The sequence below is a fragment of the Macrobrachium rosenbergii genome, chromosome 55, assembly GCF_040412425.1.
Source record: "Macrobrachium rosenbergii isolate ZJJX-2024 chromosome 55, ASM4041242v1, whole genome shotgun sequence".
In the NCBI taxonomy this organism is placed as follows: Eukaryota; Metazoa; Arthropoda; class Malacostraca; order Decapoda; family Palaemonidae; genus Macrobrachium; species Macrobrachium rosenbergii.
Window position 1 is genome coordinate 27,100,700 of NC_089795.1, and position 27,068 is coordinate 27,127,767.

Here is a 27,068-nt window from a genome sequence, read left to right on the forward strand (position 1 = left end):
GTTTTGAATTAAAACCCGGCCTGTGTCAGAAGCAGCAATCAGAATTCATTCGCGAGAACAAACAGCGCTGATGCATTTGTGCTCCGCAGCTGGTAATTAATCTGTGATTGTTCGCTGCAAATATCGGTTGATTATTTACTTCAGTTCTCCAAATGAAGGCAATTTGCCCGCTAAGCGCACCATTGTTCAGAGGAATTATAATGACGTGTTACCCAGGACGTCATTACCCCATAATTGGATGACGCCAATCGCTAATGAGTTACGTATCAGTTTTATATTTTAGTAGTTCGTGAAGGTGGTGTCATGCATGGAGCTTTTCCAGGATCTTTTAGGATGTTGCCTCCAGAGTGTGCGGAAAGTGGGAAGTATTGGCGATAGAACTCGAGTCACGCATGTTTGTTTACCTCGCCTTCCTTGATTTCCTTCCACTGATTTTGCCTTTAATTTCGTTCTTTGAATGACTGAGTGTTTTATCAGCTCCTATCTTTATCTCTGATCAGGCAGAACGGCAGCCATAGAAGGCCTGCGTTTAAGTTTTACCGTCAATATTAGTTGCTGAGTGACAAGTTTGGCGGCAAGCGACTAAAGACATTAATGGAAACTTTTATCAGTGCCTTAAGAAAAGAATAATCGCTTCAGGTATTATTTAGATTTTTTCTTGGCAAAAAGAATCTTTTATTTATTAATTTTTTTTTTTTTTTTTACCAGGTGGATGGTGCAGTTTCAGTTGGCGCATGAAGGCATAGTTATCTTACAGTGAGTAGAAGTTTAACGTAAATTGAACAGTTATGTAGAAGGAACCTGGTTTAAAAAGCGAATTTTCTTGTAAAAGCCATATAAAGGCTCATTTTTCTGTTGCATAATACCTTCTAGTATTTGCAAGTTGCAATTACATATATCTATCTGTCTATCTGATATATGTATAGCAATATGTACACACAATAACACACACACACACACACACACACACACACATATATATATATATATATATATATATATATGTATATATATATATATATATGGTATATATATAATGTGTAATGTGTATATATTCATATAAACACATTAAAGGCTTTATACATATAATTTACTTATTTTCAAGACAGCAATTATCTCTTTATTTTTGGAAGAATCTAAAAATTAAAACTAGTTTCACCAAACAATGTCAAAGATATTTTTCTTGTTTTTTATCCTCCCACCAGTTTTGCAACCAACACCTTCCTAATTGTCAGGAAGCATTAATGATACCGAAGACAGTTTTCTTTCCTTGGAACGCCTAACAGTCATTTTCCAAACTGTAACAGCGGGAAAAAAAAATCTTTCCCCTTAACATGTTTAAGTAAAACTCTTTTAGTTCTCGAAGACATCGTTATTGGTTTATTGGAAACAGATAAGGTGTGATGGAAATTGAAGCAGTTTGTGAGTTTATTATTGCGCCAGCGTCTATATATAGTTCAGAATAATGTCAGGGAGACAATGCATTTTCCACAGAGAAAGAGGTGCACTGCCGTTTCTGGGCACAGAGAAAGAGGTGCACTGCCATTCCTGGGCACAGAGAAAGGGGGGCACTGCCATTCCTGGCCACAGAGAAAGAGGGGCACTGCCATTACTGGCCACAGAGAAAGAGGGGCACTGCCATTCCTGGCCACAGAGGGGCAATTCCTGGTCAGAGGTGCACTGCCATTTCTGGGCACAGAGAAGAGGTGTGCACTGCCATTCCCATTCCTGGCACTGCCATTCAGAGAAAGAGGGGCACTGCCATTCCTGGCCACAGAAAGAGGTGCACTGCCAAAGGAGTGCACTGCCGTTTTGGTCACAGGCAAAAGAGGTGCACTGCCATTCTTGGCCACAGAGAAAGAGGTGCACTGCCATTCCTGGCCACAGAGAAAGAGGTGCACTGCCATTCCTGGCCACAGAGAAAGAGGTGCACTGCCATTCCTGGCCACAGAGAAAGAGGTGCACTGCCATTCCTGGCCACAGAGAAAGAGGGTACAGAGAAAGAGGTGCACTGCCATTTCCTGGCCACAGAGGGTGCACTGCCAAGAAAGAGGTGCACTGTCAAACAGAGAAAGAGGGTGCACTGCCATTCCTGGGCACAGAGAAAGAGGTGCACTGCCATTCCTGGGCACAGAGAAAGAGGTGCACTGCCTTTCCTGGGCACAGAGAAAGAGGTGCACTGCCATTCCTGGGCACAGAGAAAGAGGTGCACTGCCATTCCTGGCCACAGAGAAAGAGGTGCACTGCCATTCCTGGGCACAGAGAAAGAGGTGCACTGCCATTCCTGGGCACAGAGAAAGAGGTGCACTGCCTTTCCTGGGCACAGAGAAAGAGGTGCACTGCCATTCCTGGGCACAGTAGAAAGGGTACAGAGAAAGAGGTGCACTGTCATTCCTGGGCACAGAGAAAGCCATTCCTGGGTAGGTGCACTGCCATTCCTGGGTCATTCCTGCCACAGAGAAAGAGGTGCACTGTCATTCCTGGTCACAGAGAAAGAGGTGCACTGCCATTCCTGGCCACAGAGAAAGAGGTGCACTGCCATTCCTGGCTACAGAGAAAGAGGTGCACTGCCATTCCTGGCCACACAGAAAGAGGTGCACTGCCATTCCTGGGCACAGAGAAAGAGTGAAAGAGTCACTGCCATTCCTGATCACAGAGAAAGAGCCCTGCACTGCCATTCCTGGGCACAGAGAAAGGAGTGCACTGCCATTCCTGGGCACAGAAGAAAGAGATGCACTGCCATTCCTGGGTACAGAGAAAGAGGTGCACTGTCATTCCTGGGCACAGAGAAAGAGGTGCACTGTCATTCCTGGGCACAGAGAAAGATACACTGCCATTCCTGGCCACAGTGAAAGAGGTGCACTGCCATTCCTGGGCACAGAGAAAGAGGTGCACTGCCATTCCTGGCACAGAGAAAGAGGTGCACTGCCATTCCTGATCACAGAAAAAGAGGGGCACTGCCATTCCTGGGCACAGAGAAAGAGGTGCACTGCCATTCCTGGGCACAGAGAAAGAGGTGCACTGCCATTCCTGGCCACAGAGAAAGAGGGGCACTTACATTCCTGGGCACAGAGAAAGAGGTGCACTGCCATTCCTGGGCACAGAGAAAAGAGGTGCACTGCCATTCCTGGCCAGAGAAAGAGTGCACTGCCATTCCTGGGCACAGAAAAAGAAAGGGCAGAGAAAGAGGTGGTACTGCCATTCCTGGCCACAGAGAAAGAGGTGCTCTGCCATTCCTGGGCACAGAGAAAGAGGGCCAATCCTGGTCATAGAGAGATACACTATTCCTGGGAGCTATTCCTGAGAAAAGAGTGCACTGCCATTCTTGGGAAAAAGGTGCACTTCCATTCTAACTACAGAAGAAAGAGGTGCACATTCCACCAGAGAAAGAGGTGCTCTGCCATTCCTGGTCACAGAGAAAAGGCCAATCACAATTGGTGCACTGCCATTCTGGGCACAGAGAAGAGGTGCACTGCCATTCCTGGTCACAGAGAAAAAGGTGCACTTCTGGGCCATTCTGCCATTCTTGGGCACAGAAAAGAGGGCACTGCTATTCCTGGGCACAGAGAAAGAGGTGCACTGCCATTCCTGGGCACAGAGAAAGAGGTGCACTGCCATTCCTGGTCACAGAGAAAGAGGTGCACTGCCATTCCTGGCCACAGAGAAAGAGGTGCACTGCCATTCCTGGCCACAGAGAAAGAGATGCACTGCCATTCCTGGGCACAGAGAATGAGGTGCTCTGCCATTCCTGGGCACAGAGAAAGAGGTGCACTGCCATTCCTGGGTACAGTATCGTTTCTTGTGATTTCGGGGAATTCTCGTGTTAATTACAAATCCTACATGTCGAGAAGAGGTCTCTCATCTAGTGTTTATTTAGTGGAGTTTGTTAATACAACATGGAAGGTATCAGTGTTACTGAGGCGAAATAATGTTAGATGGCTGAACTGCGTACTCGCTAATTGTAGTAACAGCAAGAAAACTGTTTTAAGGAAAATAGGGAAGAATCTGCACAAGATTAGTGCAGCTGATGCTGCGATTTCTTTCGATAGCAATTGTCTAAAAGAGGGATTCTTACCATTATTATTATTATTATTATTATTATTATTATTATTATTATTATTATTATTATTATTATTATTATTCTCGCATTTTCTAAAATGAATAGGGTTATTGATCTCATAAAGAGTTTTCGACGAATAGAGTAGTAATGATCGAAAATAAAGACAATAAGTAAAATGATCTCATAGTAGCAATTAAATCATCAAGTATATGAAGAACACAATTAAACAGCATCTTGGAACAAGATAAACCCAGATATCTAGGGATACTTTTCATGAATTAACCTAAATATGTAGGGATATAGGGAAAACTAAGGCATATTCTATGAACAAACCCAAGGTTAGAGGGAGGATTGATTTGGACGAACCAGGCATAAGCAGTGATATTTTTCATTTAGTAAATCCATGGCAATTTATAGTTAATTTTCCTGTATAAATCCCTGGAAATATAAGGATATTCCATAATGATAAAGACAAGGATATCTATGAATATTCCTCATGGATATACTCAACTTTGTGAAATCTATTCCTTATGGCCAAACCCACGATACAGGGACAGTCTTTACGAAGTGACGTAGAGATATGTAAGGAAATTCTTCATAGGAAAACACTAGGGTATTTTTTAATAATCCTCATGAACAAGTTCATGGAGAAAATTCTTATAATTAAATCATGGGAACTTCTTTGAACAAAACCAAAAATGTATAAGATATTGCTCTGGAACAAACCCATATTTCAGCTAAAAGACTTGGGGCATCTTCAAAACGGCGGATTACGAAAAGTACATATTTTTGTACATATTTAGGGAAATTGCAAAATCGGAAGCGAAAAAGTGTGTGGTTTTTAACGATGTTTACATTTAAGCCGTGTTCAAAGAATTTAAGAGATTGATCTGTAGGAGACATAAAAAAAAATGTGACAAAATCGTGTTATCGAGAAAAGGGTAAAAACGATTAAAAAATGCTTCGAAGTTTCTTCGGCGCAATCGAGTTTTCTGTACAGCGTATAATGCTGTATGAAACCTTCATCCACGGCCCATGAAACTCTTAGCCTCGGCCCATGAAACTCAGCCACGGCCCATGAAACTCGTATCCGCGGCCCATGAAACTCAGCCACGGCCCGGTGGTGGCATGTGTCGTTGGTACCTATAGGGGTGCCAGAAGTACGATTATGGCTGACTTTAACCTTAAATAAAATAAAAACTACTGAAGTTAGAGGGCTGCAATTTAGTATGTTTGATGATTTGGGGGTGGATGATCAACATAACAATTTCCAGCCCTCTAGCCTCAGTAGTTTTCACGATCTGAGGGCGGACAGAAAAAGTGCAGACAGACAGACAAAGCCACCTCATTAGTTTTCTTTTACAGAAAACTAAAAAGGTCTTGGAAGACTAAGACAAAATTCCAAAAAATTTAACTGAGAATTTTAAATGGCTGAATTATTTGTAATGGCCTTTAAGACCGCTAGAAGATTCTCTGCTTGATGTTTACTGATCGTCATCGAGTATTAGAAAGAAATCTAATTACTATTATTATGATCATTATTGTTTGTTGTTGTTGTTGTTGTTGTTGTATCTTTATTTTTATTCGTTTTGCTCTTCTCCTTTGTTTTTTCTTTCCCCTCCTTTTTCCACCTCCCCTGCCGTAACTGTCTCTGTCCGTCTTCTCCTGCGTCCTCGCCTCCACTTCTATTTTCCTTCGCCGAATCTGGCTCCTATAAAAAATTACTCTCTATTTCGCCCCTAACAAACAGCTCTGACAGGTGGCAACCATGAGCCGAATGTTATCAAGGAAAAACAGATGAAGGCGCGACACTTGGAGAAATGTATACAATTCTGCACAAATATTGAGGCAATCAGCGCTGACGACAAGTCTCCAATTCTGCGACGCTTCCCCCTTTCCGATATCCTCCGAATCTACAGCAGTAATGGGATTAGCCTCGAAGGGAAATAGGACGCTACATGAGGGAAGGAGCAAGATTTCAATCTTCGCTCACCTGGGGAATGAAAATAACAGGCTGCTGCCACTTTTTTCGGGAATGATTTAAAACCTTTTTTTTTTTTTTTTTATTAAAATGCTGAAGTAAGTGATGTTTCTTTTTTACGAGGCAATCTCTTAACGTAACATTTGTTCGACGTACTGTATTAGAGATAATTATCCTCAATAAATACGTCATTTATTCATCTTTCAATTGATGTCAGTCGCAGAAAACTTGTGTGAAGAAGAGTTTGTGTATAAAGTATTTCGGAGCTGTTAAAATAGGAGAATTAACATGCAGAATCAACATATCCCCACAAATCAGCTGATGATATTAAAATGCTAAAGTAAGTGATGTTCCTTTTTTATGAGGCAATCTCTTAACGTAACATTTGTTCGAAGTACTGTATTAGAGATAATTATCCTAAATAAATACGTCATTTTTTCATCTTTCAATTGTCAGTCGCAGAAAACTCGTGTGAAGAGAGGTTGTGTATAAAGTATTTCGGAGCTGTTAAAATAGGAGAATTAACATGCAGAATCAGCATATACCCACAAATAAGCTGATGATATCCCCTTTCAAACAAATGCCTCTGGAAGTGCAAAGCATAATTTCCTTCGCTTATGACAGGATGAGGAATTAAGCAATAGAGTTCCCCCTCTCTCGATGCAACATAAATACTGTCACGGCGCTCGAGTGGCTGTAACTGTGAAGGCTTGCAAGCAAGTCAATTTGTTGGAATAGTCTCTGCAGTCTGGTCTTTGGTAAGGAAACATTTGTAAAATATATCAACTAAGGAATTTAAAAAAAAATGTTTTCTGTACAGCGTATAATGCTGTATATGAGACTCTCAGCCACGGCCCATGAAACTCTCAGCCGCGGCCAGTGAAACTCTCACCCGCGGTCCATGAAACTTTCAGCCACTGCTCGTTGGTGGCCTGTGTTATTAGCACCTATGCAATTCCAGACGCACGATTATGGCTAACTTTAATCTTAAATAAAAGAAAAACTACTGAGGCTGGAAGGCTGCAATTTGGTATGCTTGATGATTGGCAGGTGCATGATCAACATACCAATTTGCAACCTTCTAAGCTCAGTAGTTTTTAAGATCTGAAGACGGACAGAAAAAGTGCGGACGGACAGACAAATAGCCATCTCAACAGTTTTCTGTAGCAGAAAACTAAAAGTGGTGATGTATTTAGCTTTGGATTATTTGTCACTTAATATGCCACTGAACTTGGTATTTAAAGTTCAGTTAGAAAAATGGTACTTCCATTATTATTCTGTGTCGGACTGGAGTATCTTAGTTACGAGAGATTCTAGGAAATACCCTCGAGATACCAAAAATGAGATGAAAGGATTCCCGTACGGTTTCGCCATAGACCGGGGGGAAATCTTAACTTTTGTTGGAACTGAAACCCGTAATCGCCCGTGGAAGCTAAGTTCAGCAAGTTTTAGGAAACGGGAATTGAGTAAAGCTGCGAATACTTTAGCGACAGCAGAAGTTAAACCAATAGGACAGCAGTCGGCGGGAGTTGAATACGAATTTTAAGCAAACGTTATGCAGTAAAATACGACATATTATTCCTAAAGAAGATTGTTGGTCGGTTTAACGACAGTGAAAAATATTTAAGAATCTTACTGATTACGCATATATGTATGTATGTATGTATGTATGTATGTATATATAGCCTATATATATGTATATATATATGTCATATATATATAAATGTATACATATATTATATATACTTATATATATATATATATATATATATATATATATATATATATATATATATATATATATATATATATATATATATATATATGTATATACTGTATATGTATATGTATATATATATATATATATATATATATATATAATATATATATATAAAACTATTTGTGTATTTATATTCTTAATAAACTAGAGTGACCTTTTAACTTCTCGTGATTTCTTGCACACTTTTCTATGTTTGTCGCTATATGTTTGTCACCATACAGCCTCGAATCGAAAAAGAAGGGCAAAGAAAAAAAAAAATGAAATCCCAACGCCCACTGAATAAAAATAGAACTCATTCACATTAGGCTGGGGTGATGTTCAGCTTAAGAAATCAGTAACGAAGAAGGATAGAGGTCTGTTCCCACTAAACTTACATATATCTGCCGGATTCAGGTGTATTTTTCCCGAGATGGATTAGGCCCATTCTAGCCTTCGTTCGATGGTATATTACCTTTTATTACTTTCTCGGATTCAAGGCTAGAGTGATTATTTTATCTAAAAATGCGAAGAATCCGTGTCTAGTAAAGTCGACCAGTGGATTTTGTGTATACGACTAAAAAGCAGTGTAACCTAAAATACTTTTCTGCTTATGTAGAGGATGGATCTATCCCAGCTCGAGTAAAATATATTTGAATTCGACAGATTTTTATACTTTTGAGCTTTTGACCTTTAACCTTTTTCGTAGTCGAGCTTTGAAAATCAAAACTCGTGTCTGTGTATGTGCGCTTGTGTATTTCCTTGTGTTTGCTAGTACGTGGGTCGTGTTTATATCTACATTATATCTACATTAACTTGCTGCTAGAAATTAAGCATGAACCTTCAAGAATAAAATATTCATCCGCTTTACCCACACTTCTCTGCTCAGGAGAAGATACAGTTGGCATATGGATGAGGGTGTTGTTAGTGGCGGGGAAAGGGTGAATTGTATAGGCTGGAAATACCGGCCGCTATTCAGTGGCCTTTGTTGTTGAAAATGAATTTACATTTATGATTAATTCATTTTGCCGGAGAGTTGTCCAAACAACATATTGCCGCAGGAGATGGTTATTTGTCTAACATGTGAGACAAAAATTATCCTGTGTTTACCACCAAAGTTTGATTCCATAACTGTCGTTCAAAGGTTTTTGTGTATATGATGAATAATCATTCTCTTTTTTTACAACGCCACTAACCCAATAAAAATCAACAAAAAAAGTGATAATAATAAAAAAAATTCTATTTCACGTATATAACACTTGTTTCCCTTTTGATATGGGCTCCTTTACATGGGTACAGCCTTCAGGTTTTTCAAAGAAATCCTTAGTGTTAGGGTCACTAGCCCCCCGTCATTTTTCTTGACCTCAACAGAGCTGGTACCCATTTACAGATGAGTGGACTGGTGGGAAGTAGACTGGGAGCTATCCGCGGAACTAGCAAACGAGGGTTGAACGCAACAACACAATGTCACGGCGGCTACTTTGCATGGTTGCTCTTTTTAGTGGTGGGAGCAGTTATAATAATAATAATAATAATAATAATAATAATAATAATAATAATAATAATAATAATAATAATAATAATAATAATAATAATTATTATTATTATTATTATTATTATTATTATTATTATTGAAAATAATGGCTGTTTCTATGGCATTCAATTGATACAGTCTTCTCTATTCTTCTTATTATCTTCTTTTCATCAGCGTGTAGCTGATGTATCAAGTTTCCTGAGGACACGTAAAGTTTCCATGTTATTTCAGTAGTATTACCATTCTCTCTTTGTAAATGACCGCCAAATGGCCAGAGCTCCCTTGTCGAAACGTCAGAGGTAATAAAACTGAAATAACAAGAAAACTTTTATATGTCCTTAGGAAACTTGATACACCAGCTACACGCTGATGAATAGAAGATAAGAATAGAGAAGACTCTATGTAAATTGAATGCCGTATAAACAACCATTATTTTCAATAATAATAATAATAATAATAATAATAATAATAATAATATAATAATATAATAATAATAATAACAAAATCCGAGTGGATCTTGTTTGTCATCCCTCTGTTGACAGTAGGGGACATGACACAGCCACCCTTCCCCTGAAAACTGGTTTGTCCACCCCGGGTGGGGGTGGGGTAGGTAGGGGAATGGGAGGGTAGGGGAAACAGCCGCCCTCCTCCTGCAAACCTGTTTGTCCGCCCAGGTGGGGGGTAGGCTAGGTAGGGGATCGGGAGAGAAGGGGAGACAGCAGTTAAGTAATCCTTAGTTTAACCAGACCACTCAGCTGATTAACAGCTCTCCTAGGGCTGGTCCGAAGGATTAGACTTATTTTACGTGGCTAAGAACCAGTTGTTTACCCAGCAACGGGACCTGCAGCTTATTGTGGAATCCGAACCACATTATACCGAGAAATGAATTTTTATCACCAGAAATAAATTCCTCTAATTCTTCATTGGCCGGGCGGAGAATCGAACGTGGGCCTATTATTATTATTATTATTATTATTATTATTATTATTATTATTATTATTATTATTATTATTATTATTATTGTCATCTCTAGGGAAGAAAGACGCTTCAAAACATGTTCTGTTGAATATTATTACTGCTTCAGCAGAGTTTATCGTAGACATTACTTTTTTAATCTCTCTTATACTTTATATGACACACGTGGGAAGAGCAGATGGCCGATGTTCCTACTGAAGAGATGGTGAAAATATTCAGAAATTATGCGTGTATATTACTGGTATAATAATACAAATAATTATACAAAGAGGTTTGTTGAGATGTGGGTGAAGGAAGTTCACCTGATAGCAGAGGTGGCCCTCTGAAGGCCCTTGTACAGTACAGTAGTGCAAAATACATGAACATTGAAATAGATTTTCTTCATCTGCCACCCTTCCCGGACTAGACCTTAGCCATCTCAATGAACTTTTCACCGTATGCCTTGCGTATAATTCACAATACCAGTCAGGTACACACATGACCGCATTGTATTTGTCACTATCGCGGAATCTTGAATGTTGGCCACTTGCTCCTCCCCCTTGTGCCAAAGAGAGAGAAGTTGTAAGACAAATTAAAAAAGAAACTTATTAGATAAGCTCTGATGATACAACAACAGTATTGAACAGGATATCATTACCACCACTATTGTTACATTCGTAATGGGAACACCAAATATAGAAGAGAAAGTCTTATTAAGTTGCCATGCAAGCACCTTCAGAGCAGAAGAAACACTTCCAGGAAGATTGGCGCGTACCTTTTCATGTACTTCTAAGAAATCTGGGTTGTTATTCTGCATCTTTGCCTAATCATTATTCCAGGAGGATTAGCATGTCGGTGCTCAAGGATATTTGCTTAATGCTTATTCAAGGAAGGCTTTGATCTTTGTGTTCAAAAAATGTTGTCCGTAATTATATCCAAGATACTGACTTATTGTGTTCGTGGATATTTCTACGCTCATGATTGAAGGATATCTGTATGCCAGAATCTTGGATTTGTCGTGTTTTTAGTAGGACAGGATCTTTGTCATTTCTATATTCTGTACATTTTTTGCCGAGGTAATAATTCTGTGAAGACTGGCTTGCCTCTGCGCTAACATTACCTGTTTGTATTTCCAGGACAACGGGCAACACAAATTGGCCACTTTGAGTTCTGAGAAATTTGGGAAGTATAATTTCGAAGGTGATGGGCATATCTTCGTTACCGGATAAGTTCTTAAGAAGTGTCTGTCCTAGGAGGTCTTATACATTCGTGTTTTAAGATATTTGCCCAGTCGATATTTTAGGAAGATTAGTCTATCATTATTCCAAGATCTTTGTCTGGTCGTTAAGATTACCAGGCAAAGTTAGCTGCTATAAGACACTTCTGACTGTGAGGAAATTTGGAAGAGTAAACAACTAATATTGATATGCTGTTGAATGAAATGTGACCGGAACGGTTTTTCCAGACATATTTCATCGATTTTTAAAGGGAAATTGATAGCATGAGCCTCATAGAAAGGCTTTACTCGTTCATTGGGAAAAATCAGTCTGATGCACAGCCTAAATTTTATTACTATCTTTCCAAAATCTGATTGTATTTTATTTTCGCTACTAAAAAAAATTCAGACTAAGATATTTTCATCATGCATGATATTTTCATGAATGAAAATCTGAATGTTCTTGCTCAAACACACACACACACACACACACACACACACACACACACACACACACACACACACACACACACACACACACAAACAGTCACATTTTCCAGGGTAAAAAGTGAAGCTTGGACTGTGGAACAGCCAAGATGGTGCAGCAGCTCACTTCCAATCGATCATTCTCGAAAGCAGGTTTTTTGCTAATAATCAGAAAGCAAGGTCAGGAAGTTAATTTCATAAAATAAACTATAGAAAGACGGTAACAAACTGGAGAAAGGCGAGAGAATCAGAGAAGGCAGTCAGAATATACTCACTAAAAATTAAATAAAAACTGAAGGAAGAGTTCCTTCGGATGAAGAGGATGCAGCCAGAACGTACTCGGTCAGTGTACACATTGGACTCAGGAATCCGTGTCAGTTTTTGTTGTACGGCTTATTAGCTTTTGTCTGAAAGCTGTGGGTTCCGGTGTCACAAAGGTGTAGGTGGCGTTTCGTCTCCTTAAATAGACTCTCAGTTTTTGTCAGCACTCTATTATTGCAGGTGCTTCCTTCGGATAAAAACAAAATCCTTCAACACTCCTACATTACAAACACCTACGAGTCCTTTGCTGTTAAATTTCTTATATTTTCCACATCTCTGGTTCAGTTTGCAATTTCAAAACGCCATATTTTTTCTTTTCTTTTTATATATTTTTTTTTAGTGTTTTATAAATAAGATGCTATAAATTTTTAGTTCATGATATTTAGCCTGGCAAGGTAAGCACTGAGGCGCACTTCCCAGAGTGGCTGAACAACAAAATTAATTAGATCCAAATAAGATGAAAGGGCAAGGTTTTACAGGTGGAACTGGAAGAAGTAGGTATTCCTTAGTTTAACCAGACCACTGAGCTGATTAACAGCTCTCCTAGGGCTGGCCCGAAGGATTAGATTTACTTTACGTGGCTAAGAACCAACTGGTTGCCTAGCAGCTTGGGACCTACAACTTATTGTGGAATCCAGACACCACATTATGACGAAAAATGAATTTTTATCACCAGAAATAAATTCCTCTAATTCTTCAATGGCCGGTCGGAGAGTCGGACGCTGGGCCAGCAGCGTGCTAGCCGAGAGCTCTACCTACCCCTCCTATGAAGAATGCCCAACAGTTGTGCTAAGGAGTATTGGCCAGAGAGATTTGATGATAAAGCTTAGGCAAGGAAGCGGAAATTGGAAAAAAGTAAAAGGCTAAAAAGGGGGTACATTTAGGGCCCGAAGGAACGTTTCAAATACCCCTTAGCAACGTCTGCAATTCACCACGTGAGGTGCCCTGGCAGCGCTACCCCCAACAGAGACATCTAAGATGAAACGCGATTTTTCAGAATATCTAGAAACCAGAACCTTCATAAGAACTCCAGCGGATGTTAATTATGTATCTTTCTTTCCCAAGCTAACATATGCTGAAAAAGGATACGTTTCCATTTTAAAAGCTTCATTGCTCATTCTCTCTCCCGTAATTAAAAACTAGACTGTGTAATTCTAGCTTAGTTGCAAAGTTGATAACTTTGTCTCTCAGACTACCCGCAAAATTGCCTATTTTCCATTTAATTTGTATTCTCTTTCCGAGACCGTAATGCTTCATGCATTTCATGATGTTTATGGCATTTTCTGTCATAGAAGAGAAATAATTTTTTTTTACCTCAGTTAAATGGCAGAGAATCTCTTGATGCTCCGTAACTTCCAAAGCAACTATACGCACATACACACACACACACCCACTGATATGTATATACATACATACATACATACATACATACATACATACATACATACATACATACATACATACATATATATATACATATATATACATATATATATTTATGTGTGTGTGTGCAAGATAATGCCACTTATTGGGAGTAAATGTAAAAGCTACTGTCACCTCATATTTTCGGAAGGTACATGTGGCCATTCAAATTATTAATAATCACAGGAAATTACTATCTACTTAAAATGTGACCGCTTTACTGGTTTAATTTTTGACTGAAAATATTCTTGGCGATACAAATTTTAAAAGCTACATTATGGCAATCAGTTTCTAACTGTGTGCTCATTCCTCACCTTCAGTGAAACATCTAACGAGGTTCTGTGAACCATCATTTTCTATATGTGTAACTCAAGATTGCACCCATAAGCACGAGGCTAGCAATATCAGAGCAAAAATCGAAGCAAGGTTCAAAAACTTGCAACAGGCCATTGGAGTAGGCCTAAGGTATCATCAGCAATGAGAATCTCTGAGGATCGAGAATTCAGTGGAGTGGGTGAGTGACCACATTCAGTGCATTGCGATGAAAATAAAAGACTTCACATAATCACTTCAGATCAACTCCATTATTAACGGCAGACACCTTTAGTGAAGTAATGCCACCTTTGCACTGCGCTTTTAAGCCTTTTACTTTACCTTCATTCCCATTCTCTTTCTCCAGTCTTGATGTCCAACCTGTCTAGCTATCACTTCTTAGAGCAACAGTGAGGTTTTCTCCTAATTTCACGTTTAGATCCTCGTTCTGGATTTCCTTTATTTCCTGGGTCTCTGTACCTTGCCATCCAACTCCTCTCCTAGGCTCTGATTGGCCGAAAGTGCCCCAGTGCTTGGCCTGACAGCTCAGATTTCATGAAATCAAATAAATTGTGACCTGCACAATACGTCATAAAATTTCACTTCGTAACTTGCGTGTGATCAGGACACGCCCCTAATCTCTCTATCTATCTCTCTATAATAATAAAATCCTAGTGAATCTTTCTTGTTTGTCCTCCCCGGGTGAGGGCGGGGGAGGTAGGGGGATCGGGAAGGTATGGGAGACATGACACATCCATCCTCCTCCTGCAAACCTGTTTGTCCTCCCCAGGTGGAGGCGGGGTAGGTAGGGGATCGGAAGAGTAGGGGAGACATGACGCATCCATTCTCCTCCTGCAAACCTGTTTGTCCACTATTGGTGGGGACGGGGTACGTAGGGGATCGGGATGGTAGGGGAGACCTAACACATTCACTCTCCTCCTGCAAACTTGTTTGTTCGCCCCAGGTGGTGGAGGGATAGGTATGGGATCGGGAGGGTAGGAGAGATTTGGCACATACTGTACACTCTCCTGCAAACCTGTTTGTCCGCTATTGGTGGGGACGGGTTAGGCAGGGGATCGGGAGGGTACGGGAGATACGACGGGCAGCGGCGGATTCCAACGCAGCGTAGCGCACGCCATCAAGCTCGTAATATAATAAAAGTTCCTCCCTGTCTGTCATCTTACGGAAGCGTTTCTAGGCGCAAGTTTTAACCATGATGGGATTTCGGAGGAGTCCCAGCCATTTTCTGCCCCTCAAAATATATCGCATGCATATGCAGTTCTGTCCTGGGGAGATATTCGATATGTCTGTCATTTTCCTCGGTTCGAGATATTCTGTAACATATGCAGTTTCTGAAGACGGGAGCTTCAGACGGCATAAAACGCGGTAATTGGAAGATCTATTTTTAAGATGCGGATGCGTCTATTCATTTTCCCCAGCGACTGGAAGTCGTCCCGGGCAAAGTCGTTTAGCAATTTGCAAAGGTATGAATGGATAAAAGGGAATTCGCTCTAGTTGAACATTTTATTAGAGTATCAATACAGGTACATGGCAGCCTGGGAGCTTTTTCTGAATGCTTCTCTGCTCATTACGGCATTAATTTGCACCCGAAAGGAAATGAGAAAAAGGCGAAAAACATTAGAATAATTGGAATAATTCTCCTCCCTCTTCTCTTACAAACTCTCTCTCTCTCTCTCTCTCTCTCTCTCTCTCTCTCTCTCTCTCTCTCTCTCTCTCTCTCTCTCTCTCTCTGGTAATTTAATTAGTTTTTCCTCAAAGCACAAAGGGGTCATCTCAACCTATCAAAACATTCTGAAATTAAAGTAAACTCTCCATACGTCTGCACAATTCTCTTAACGAAAAAGAGGATACAACACTGATAATCCAGGCGCAGTGACCTAGTTTGGTTAATTTTCGTATTTTTGCTAATTATGTAAAAAAACAAATATTTCCTTTTTGAACAAGTAGAAACAAATGAGCGGCCAAATACCCACCGAAGAATAATGAAAATGCTTCTATGTAATTACACTAACCTATGAATTGTATTTTCCAAAGAATGTGTCACTAAATTTCAATCGCCCATTCCTTTCTGTTTTTCATTCATTCGGGTTTTCATGTATGAGTGGTTATCAACGTTTCTTCGTTGAGTGTGTACATACATACACATACACACACTATGTATATGTATATAAGTATAATATTTGTACACAATACTATATTATTCCTATGCTTTTTCAGTTTCCATTCCATGGTCCTTATCTATCCTGGCTTCTTTCATCAAACCTATTTAACTACTATGACCCTATTTGTCTGTTTATTATACGATGGAAATTAATGATCATATTTATATCTATATCCATATCAATATATATATACACATACATATATATTTATATATATATATATATATGTATGTATATATATACATTCTATATATATATATACATATCTATCTATATCTATCTATCTATCTATCTATCTATCTATCTATATATCTATATATATATATATATATATATATATATATATATATATATATATATATATATATATATACACATATATATATATATACATACATACATACATGCTCATGTGTTTGTCTGTGTGAGTGGTAGCAAGTGAAAACGACAAGGCGAATGAGCAATTAAATTATCGGATGTACGATTCAAGATAATGTCGTTCTTGGACTAAGAATCGTTCAGTGTCGATGAGAGAGGAGTGCTGGTGACGTAAGAGTGGAAGGGCTGATTTTGCGAATTCCCGTGGAAGTGACTGCAAAGGATGTATGAGGCCAATTAAAAGCTGAAATGGATGATATCACCAGTGAGATGCTGGATTATGGTGAACAAAGAAGCGTGACTGAATGAACGGCTGACCAAGGTGTGTAATGTGCTTTTGGATGAGGAATAGTTCAAGGTTTGTGAGAGGGATAATCGTTCCTTTGTATAAAATTAAATGTGATAAAGGTGATGGCAAGGGTTTTAGGGATATAATATGAGTTAGTTCGACGGGGAAGGTGTATGATCAGATACCGATTGGGAAACAGGAAAGATGACTGGTCTGACCGGGCCAGAATGGTATTGGCTTGGAAGAGGAAGGTGTAAGGATTATGCGTTTATTTTAGAACATTTATACAAAAAAAAGTAAAAAATTCGCCGAAGTGCCTTCGGCGCAATCGAGTTTTCTGTACAGCGCATAATCAAGGCCACCGAAAATAGATCTATCTTTCGGTGGTCTCGGTATAATGCTATATGAGCCGCGGCCCATGAAACTTTCAGCCACGGCAAGGTGGTGGCCTGTCGTATAGCGTTGCCAGACGCACGACCATGGCTAACTTTAACCTTAAATGAAAGAGAAAACAACTGAGGCTAGAGAGCTGCAAACTGGTATGTTTGATGATTTGAGGATGGATGATCAACATAACAATTTGCAGCCCTCTAGCCTCCGTAGTTTTTAAGATCTGAGGGTAGACAGAAAAAGAGTGGACAGAGCAAAGTGTGGACAGGATAAAGTGAGGACAGACAGACAAAGCCGGCACAACAGTTTTGTTTTACAGAAAACTGAAAGTAAAATTAATAGTAAAAATAAAAGTAAAAGGAAAATGCCATATGTGTTTGGGGTTTAAATGCACTGCCGGTAAGTCTTCTGTTTAGGCGTTTCAAGCAACTCACTTATAGTACAGAAGTTTTCAGTAGAGAGGGTACGTCCACGATTCATAAATCTAAGTATAAAAGTGAAAGAGACTGTTGCCTTATCTGTCCTCTGAAGCCACCCAACGTTAGGAAAAACTGGAAATAAAACATACAATTATACAGCAGCTGACTTAACGACTTCAATAGAAACTTCCAGTCGCTCAGGGGAGTCGCAAGCATCCCCCACCACCGAACCCACCCTCTCCCTCCAGAGACTGAGGCATCCGGCAAGATCTTATAATTCCGGCGCTGTTATTAAAAATTAATCTGGCGACGTTGACAAAACGCGAAAGAAAGATAAAAACTATGTTAATGAAGACGAAGAGCGTTGCTCACAGGAGGAAACTCAGAGAAAAAAAAAAAAAACTCGTGTGACGAAACAACTCCATTCGAAGTTCAGCGGCGGGGAGGCCCACGCAGGAGCAATAAACCTCTAATTCATTAAGAAAACAGTGAGTGATGGCGTTTTGTAATTTCATTTGACTCCTACTTTTTCACATTATGAAACTTGTAACGAGGAAAAACGCGTATGCCGCGGCCCACAGATCATAATTGAAGTCCCCAGGCAGGGATTTGAGGCGATCCGAGACTCGTTTTTCTTAATGCCACCGTGAAGGCTGATTCACTTACGCCTAATGGCAGAGGCGCTGTTGCTTGGGGCCCGCGTTGCGGATCTGCCTCTTCTTCTCCTTGAGGTCAGTATTGATTTGGGTATATAGTTAAGAGTAAGAATGCCTGACAGGCAGACCGATATATATACAGTATACATATATATATATATATATATATATATATATATATATATATATATATATATATATATATATATATATATATATATATCTGTGTGTTCATACGCATGAGCATGAAAAACATAGGTGTCGGGATTATCCGTGTGTATGTGTGATTGTGATTGAGTACTATAAACACTTTAAAGGTATATAAATAGCAAATCTTGGCATGTTTTAGCCCTGGGGTCTCCTTCGACATCGAGATGCCAATTAATATATATATATATATGTCTCTTAAGACCATTCTGACTCTTGTAGGTAAAACATGTATGTATATGCGACATTATAAACATTTATATACACAATCTTGGCTTTCTGTCGCCTCCGGAGATGCCAATAGACGACTCTTAACCACACAGAGTAACACACGACACAGTTATATGCGCAGCTTTCTAGACAAGTATCTTACCCACACACACACACACACATTCTAAAGCTTTTTAGATAAAAAAAAAAACCATCATTTCAAACTGACGAAGGCACCGCTTTCTGGACAAAATGCTTTGGTCTGTTAGTTTTCATTTACACCTACGGACTTTCAAAATCTCAATACCTCCGTCTTCATTTTTTGCTCTGATACAACTTATGAGTACTTATAATCCAAGATCTGATGCGGCATCTTTTCGTAGCGATACTTTTTCTTTCTTTACCCTGCAACGTAGCTTTAGTGATTTCTGAAAATCAAAATCCCTGGGTTTCAGACATTGTCGGCTTCCGTGTGTTGGTCCATTCTTAAGTTATTCCTTTTGATCGAGTGGGATTATGCATCGAGTGGATAAGGACCAAAGGTGACAGAAATATTAAGATGGGATGCTTGTGTTAAATTCCTGTTTGAAATGAGTTATGAAAACATTGGTGCTCATAATTCAAGGATGAGAAAATATCAGTAATGATTAATTTCCAGTTGCTGTCTGAAAGACGAGGAATATAATTTTCTATCTTTTGCGGAGAGGAGGGGATGTTAACTTTAAGATTTAAAATCCAGAGTATAGAATGAACATACACAATAACTTATGAATTACAACAAACAAATATAATGGGAAATTAAATGATAATCATACAAACATTGACAACATGTTAATAAAAGTCATAACTTCCCACAGCTCAAAGACAGAATGTTAATTCATACGCCATTTCACAAAAGATTCGCACACCCATCCACAAAAGAATATTACTAAATGTTACAGCTTCTTACAGCTCTGCGACTGAACGTTAATGAGCATTATGACAACACTGCAAATGTTATGGTCTCGCCAGGGATGGCCTTTTGCGTGCCCTTGAATATATATGTGTGTGGGTGACCCGAGTCTGCCTCTTTCTTCCTACGTGCTTTTAACTGACGATGAAATTGTGCTTTCAAAATGTCAGAAATATCTCCGATTTCGTGCATCCTAACCTTCTCTAAGTGGATGACATTTAACTTAAATCCGGCTTTAAATAACCAGATTTAATTAGCAGATATACCTACAAACGTTTGGAAAACTTCATGGGAATAACTGGGAAGCTTGGCTCTTAAACCAGAGCTAAAGTTTGTAATGGAATCTGTCTTTATAGACCTGATGGTAAATATTTGCATTTAATATCGTTGCAACTGGTGGTGCGTCCGAGTAACAGGAGAAGCAAATCACTATTATATACAGTGATTTAATATGGGGATTTTTATAGTCAGCTAAAAAAAAAGAAGTCTATAAGCTTAGTAATCGTACAGAAAACGTGTGGAAATTACCAACTCAAGAGTTAACCAGCTTGATCAGATTTTCACAAAATACACTTCAATAATGTGGAACCCTGATCATCCTTTATATTTTCCGAATCACTTAAATCTTAGGAGACAGGTTTGTTATCGTAAGGCGAATCAGATCCATTGATTAACTTTTCTATCTTCAAAACCGTGAATATAATACACTGAAAGAATGTAAAAAAAAAAAAAAATGCGAAATAAACTATAAAAAAACCGCTCTCTTTTACCGAGCCCTCACATCTCCTCGGCACATGGCAAGATACGATATCCAGGAAATGAGCAAGGGGGAAGATTATTGGATAATCTTATTCAGGAGCTAATTTGCATAGGGCAGCTTACCGCGGCTCGGGCAAGTAGGAGTAAAGAAGAGTTAAACTTGTCGTTAAGAGATAGACAGGCAGACAGACAGATAGACAGATAGATAGATAGATAGATAGATAGGCAGAGAAGGGGAAGCGGCGGGCAGAGTGAGAGAGGGAGACTTTAATTCACGTGTGATCTGATTTGTTTGCCAGGTTACTGAAACGCCACCAAAAAATCCAGCCGCGTGACGCCTGGCGATGACGTCAAGGCGTTTTATTATATTTACTCCCAAAGTGGGTAATTGTGTGGGAGATCAGGCGAGAAATGCAGCGGCCAGATGTGCGCTTCACAAGCAACGCTTGCTTTCTATTTCTTTGCGTCTTGTCTTGTTCCCTCGCCATTCCCACGTTCGGTTAGAATGTTTTTTTTTTTTTGCTGCTCTTTTCTATGTATGTATTCCTTCGTTGGTTTATTAGTCTTTCTTTACTTTTCCTATTTTAGGTTTATATTTGTCAGTGGATTTACTCCTTACGTTTCTCTCTACATTTAAAAACAAGCATCCTGTTCCTTGCGTGCTTGTAGAGATAGTAAACGTAAATTTTGCTTTTTCCATATTGGTGTTTGCAAGCTTTGCAAATATTAATAATGCTACTACTAACATGTCGGTATTGAAAATATCTTTTGAATATGATACGAGGACTCAACTCAGGTCACAGAAATCTTGAAAGAAGTTGGAAATTAATTATACTGTGCCTAAGTAGTAAGCTACATATTCCATGTTATTGTGTAGCTTTCCATTAACGATTATAATAACCATAATAAATTAGTTACTTCCTTGTCTTTATTTAAAATAGTAGGGACAACAGCATACTAGTATTCATTTGTTAGTACTAACATCATATTTCAGTCCTTTTTAGTTTTCTGTTAAAGAATTATGATGTTAGTACTAACATCATAATTCAGTCCTTTTTAGCTTTCTGTTAAAGAAAATTGATTGAAATGGCTTTGTCCGTCCTTCCGCACTTTTTCTGTACGCCCTCAGATCTTAAAAACTACTGAGGCTAGAGGACTGCAAATTGGTATGTTGATCATCCACCCTCCAATCATCAAACATACCAAATTGCAGCCTTCTACACTCATTAGTTTTTATTTTATTTAGGGTTAAAGTTGGCCATGATCGCGCATGTGGCACCGCTATAGGTGCCAACAACGCAGGTGCCACCTGCCCGTGGCTGAAAGTTTCATGGGCCGCAGCTGAGAGTATCATGGGCCGTGGCTGAGAGTTTCGTACAGCATTATATGCTGTACAGAGAACTCGATTGCGCCGAAGAAATTTCGGCGCATTTTTTACTTGTTATATTCGTGTTATGAGAAAAGATTCAACGTAGATTGATTTTATGGTGGTTATAAATTCTTACTATTTTCCGTTATCGTAGTACGAGGGAGGATTCCTAAAACTCACTTATCTAAAATAAATCTCCATTGAAAATGATAGAGAGAGAGAGAGAGAGAGAGAGAGAGAGAGGGGCATTCGGAAACACGAGCTTGGTTTCTATAACAATTTTAAGAGTAGTACGTAAAGAAACACTCAGTAAGATGATGATCTGATGAAAATGATATTTCAAATGTAAAAAAAAGACTTATCACTAACCTTTACAACCATGGGGAGTCAGAGGTCAGCCATGCACTACACAATAGTTTTTTAATAATCCAAAATATATAGTTAAGAAGTTAATTATTCGTCATTATTTATTTGCGCACAAAATTATAAAATAAAAAAAGAAACGAATTCCTTCCTCGAGAACTTGTACAAGCGTCAGAAATTTCGTTATCAATTCAGTTTTTCAACGTTTTAGCAATGCGTCGTATCCGTTTGTGCTAGGAAATTGCAAATCCTCACTCGCAAACAAACGCACATACATGTTCACGCACATATGCATACACACACACACACACACACACACACACATATATATATATATATATATATATATATATATATATATATATATATATATATTATTTTTTTTTATTTGTAAAAACTGGATTCCCTTCGCCTTGGGAATATAACTCTACACGCAAAGAGAATTAGATATGATAAGTGCATCTGCTCTGTTCAGTATCCAAGCCTATGCCTTTGGGTTTGAATTACAGATGAAAGTGCCTTATCCATAATGGAGAAGTCACTGTCATCTCGGCATCAAACCCAAAAAGGCATAGACTCATATCCTGGCCGGGCCAAATGCACTTGTCAGTCATAATTCTCTCTGGCGTGAGGTAATCCCAAGGAAGAGCCAAGTCAGTATTTAAGGGTCTCTATTTGATTGTATAAAAATACTTATGTGTAAATTAGTGAACAAATTTTTATATATACACTTAAATACACGCACACACACACACATATATATACACACACACATATATATATATATATATATATATATATATATATATATATATATATATATATATATATATATACACAGTACACATATACAAATACACCAGTATGTTCACAGATATCAAGCCACAAATATCGGTCAATATCTAAATCAATATACCCCAGGTATAACTTACTCACAAAGGGGAATTATAACTGATGTATGCTTCGTCACCACTGAGATTCGAACCACTGCCTGGGAGTAAGTTATTCCCGAGGTATAGTGAATTGGATATTAAACGATATTTTTGGCTTAATATTTTGTATATAAAAATGCCACGTTGTACAGTACGTGACAAACGTATGCATATGTACATACATGCATATATATATATATATATATATATATATATATATATATATATATATATATATATATATATATATAGATAGATAGATAGATAGGTAGGTAGATAGATAGATACAATATATAATATACATACGCACACACATTTATGTAAAATATTATTGCATATTCGTACACTTTATGAATACAAACATACGAACGTTTTCACCTGAATGATTCCTGGCCCGGAGCAAATTTATTCTTTGGATAGGGTGAGAATCACGACCATAAATTTTCCCCCGAATAAACTCTCTCCCGGGACTAGAGAATGTAATTTTAGGGGTTATAATTTTAGAGTATGTAATTTAGAGGGATCATTCCTATTATTCCCCCTGGGTTCTTTCATCATTTCGCTGTCCTCCTTGTTTGTGACAAATGCAGCAATGGAGATAGATGGACAGATAAGAACACAGATATTGAGAGAGAGAGAGAGAGAGAGAGAGAGAGAGAGAGAGAGAGAGAGAGAGAGAGAGAGAGAGATGAACGCTTTTATGAAAGTAGGGGCGAGCGAGGTGAAAAATGGCATTATATTACGGTACATCAAAATTCCTCGTCCTCATTCTTGCAGTAATCAGCAGGATTTTCAAACCCTCGTATTATGATGATGTATTACCTGGCCCAATCGCCGTTCATTTTCTTGTCGAATATTTGCGTTAATCTACGCTGGGAATGAATTGTCCGGAGCGTAGGTGAAATAGAGGAGCGTTTATTGCCCTGATTAAAAGACGTTAAATCTATTGGCACCAGAGGGAGATTCGGCCTTAATTGGAATCGTAATGCATGAAAAAAAAAATCAGAATTGATTCATTTTATTACTACCGTTTTGCATGGACTATTTCCTTTATGAATTCCCCGACAATGTGACATCTTTTTTTTTATATATAAATTAGATTATGAAAATATGTCAGACTCTAGCACTGGTAAATTTATTGACGAGGGACAGTGTTACATTTTCTAAAAGTAAAGCTGACATTCCAATATATTTTAAGGTCAAAAATATTTTTAAATTTCTTTACTCACTGTAGTTAAGATATCTGATGTCAGACTATCACTGGTAAATTTTATTGACGAGGACAGTGTTACATTTTCTAAAAATAAAGCTGACATTCCATTATATTTTAAGTCAAAAATATTTTTAAATTTCTTTTACTCACTGTAGTTAAGATATCTGATGTCAGACTATCACTGGTAAATTTTATTGACGAGGGACAGTGTTACATTTTCTAAAAATAAAGCTGACATTCCATTATATTTTAAGGTCAAAAATATTTTTAAATTTCTTTACTCACTGTAGTTAAGATATCTGATGTCAGACTATCACTGGTAAATTTTATTGACGAGGGACAGTGTTACATTTTCTAAAAATAAAGCTGACATTCCAATATGTTTTAAGGTCAAAAATATTTTTACATTTCTTTACTCACTGTAGTTAAGATATCTAGTTTCTGAGAGAGAGAGAGAGAGAGAGAGAGAGAGAGAGAGAGAGAGAGAGAGAGAGAGAGAGAGAGAGAGAGAGAGATTTTCAGACGACTGAATTTCCAATTAGGGTGGTTCATCCAGTAAGTATGCAAATTTTCTTCTGACCAAATAATTTCCCTTCATTAAATGCAAGGAGTCTGGGGCAGGGGAAGAAGCACTGAAGAGCTTTGCATATGTGGGTCACCAAGGAGTGATTTTGCAGTTGAATGAGATTTTTACTTCATGCAGCCTCTCCATTCAGGGATTAATCTTTGTAAAAATAACTAGTGTAATTCGTGAAAACAATAGCTTTTAGTGATAAGTTTCAATTCATTCAAGTAAAGGAGAGGAAAATGTATTATGTATAGCAAAACGAAACGCAGAAAAGGCAAAGAAAAAGAAAAAATCACAGTTTCAGTTAAGAAGTTAAGGGAACCGCTTTGGAGTCAGTTAAATGTTAAAGGTCAGACTCACAAAATACTAGAAGGACATAGATTTTAATAACTAAGCTCTCGTTTCACGCATGTATATATATATATATATATTATATATATATATATATATATATATATATATATATATATATATATATATATATATATATATATATATACTGTATATATAGCTGACAACGGATGGATAAAAACATCTTATACTACACACACAATAATATACATATATATACATACAGTATATATTTGTACCTCAGTATATACATGTATATGCTTCAGTATAAAACCTAAAACCAGTCACCCAAATACTGTCATATCTTGTTAAGAAAGCCAAAAGAAATTAATATTTATTGAACGATAGAAAATCTGATAGCTCGAAGATAAGAGGCACTCCAAAATATAGTTAGGCTCCTAAGCTCTTAAACACAGAGTACTGTATTATTACTCCTAACCGTTTATGTATACCTTTATAACTTGGAGAGCTGTTAATCAGCTCAGTGGTCTGGTTAAACTAAGACATACTTAACTTTTCCTAAGTCCTTGGTCAGGAAAGGAGAATAGAATGTAATTTGATGCTAGGAAACCGCCACTAAGACCAAAAGTATGCAGAAGTAAGCTGTGCACATACCAGCAGCAAGGCGGTTTATATTTTCGCAAAGGAGGCTAGCGTATCCAAAGGTTAATGAAGAGGTAAACAACTGCATTTTATGCAGGTTAAACAGATTTGAAACGAAAGAAATAGCATGCTAAGCGATGGCAAAGCAACACCTAGTTGAAACTGAGAAGACCCTACGCCAAACCCTTCCGCCTGAGGTTCATATTCCTAATTCGTGATCCAGAGAAGGAAGTGCCGCTTAAAGTTAAAAAGTATATCTTAGTTTAACCAGACCACTGAGCTGATTAACAGCTCTCCCAGGGGCAAGGCCGAAGGATTAGACGTATTTTACGGCTAAGAACCAATTGGTTACCAAACGGACATACAGCTATTGTGGAATCTGAACCACATTATATCGAGAAATGAATTTCTACCACCAGAAAAAATTCATCCACCTCTTTCGTTGGCCGGGAGAGTCGAACGCTGGGCCAACAGCGTGCTAGCCGAAGACTACCCACCCCTCCAATGAAGTGCCGCTCAAGAATTTGACACCGTCGAAGGTTAAGTCTGCAATTCTTTAAGGCAAGCAAGATCAGGTGAATCACTTTATTGGTTGTGATTTTTGTTAGCAGATCTGGCCATTGTCACTTGCTAAAGAGTTTTATATTTCTGTGTCAGTATATGTGACTAAAAGGCAAAAGGACATCGAAAAATATTTCATCTGCTGACCATGCGCTGCGCCTAAAGGTTAGTTGCGAACGTCTGCTTTATTAGGTATTAATTAATTGTTTTACGCTGTGGGGTTGTGTTCCATTATTCCTTGCCATTAATATTCTGTAATGCAAAAAATTCTGCAATACGTATTGCCCAGAGTAAAATAAATCTAAAACTACTTAACTGAGTGTTAATGTACTGACTTAAGTTATCAGTTGACTTCAGTTATCAGTAATTATTTGAGATTTTTTGTATTTGATCACTTATAAATATAATTTCCGGGATCTGATCAATAATAGATTTCGTAAATCAGAATATTTAGTGACATTTCCTTTCATTGTCATAATAACTTAAGCGAAACCTCCAGCGTAACCTGCCCTACTCTGAAGAGTTTGGAATTTCTTTCCATGAAATATCGCTGGTGTTAGTTACATGTAAATTCTTGAACAAAGAATAAATAGAGATTTTGTTTGGTAATTCATGAATATTAA

The 27,068-nt window shown here is 38.3% G+C and overlaps 1 long non-coding RNA gene across 1 annotated transcript in view; it reads left to right on the forward strand.

The window, feature by feature from the left end:
- Positions 1-574: 574 nt before the first annotated feature.
- LOC136835714 (uncharacterized) overlaps positions 575-27,068 on the forward strand; it is a 437,685-nt gene continuing 411,191 nt past the window's right edge. The window contains exon 1 of the long non-coding RNA XR_010852252.1: positions 575-756. This is a non-coding gene — a long non-coding RNA (uncharacterized lncRNA). The remainder of the gene's footprint in view (positions 757-27,068) is intronic.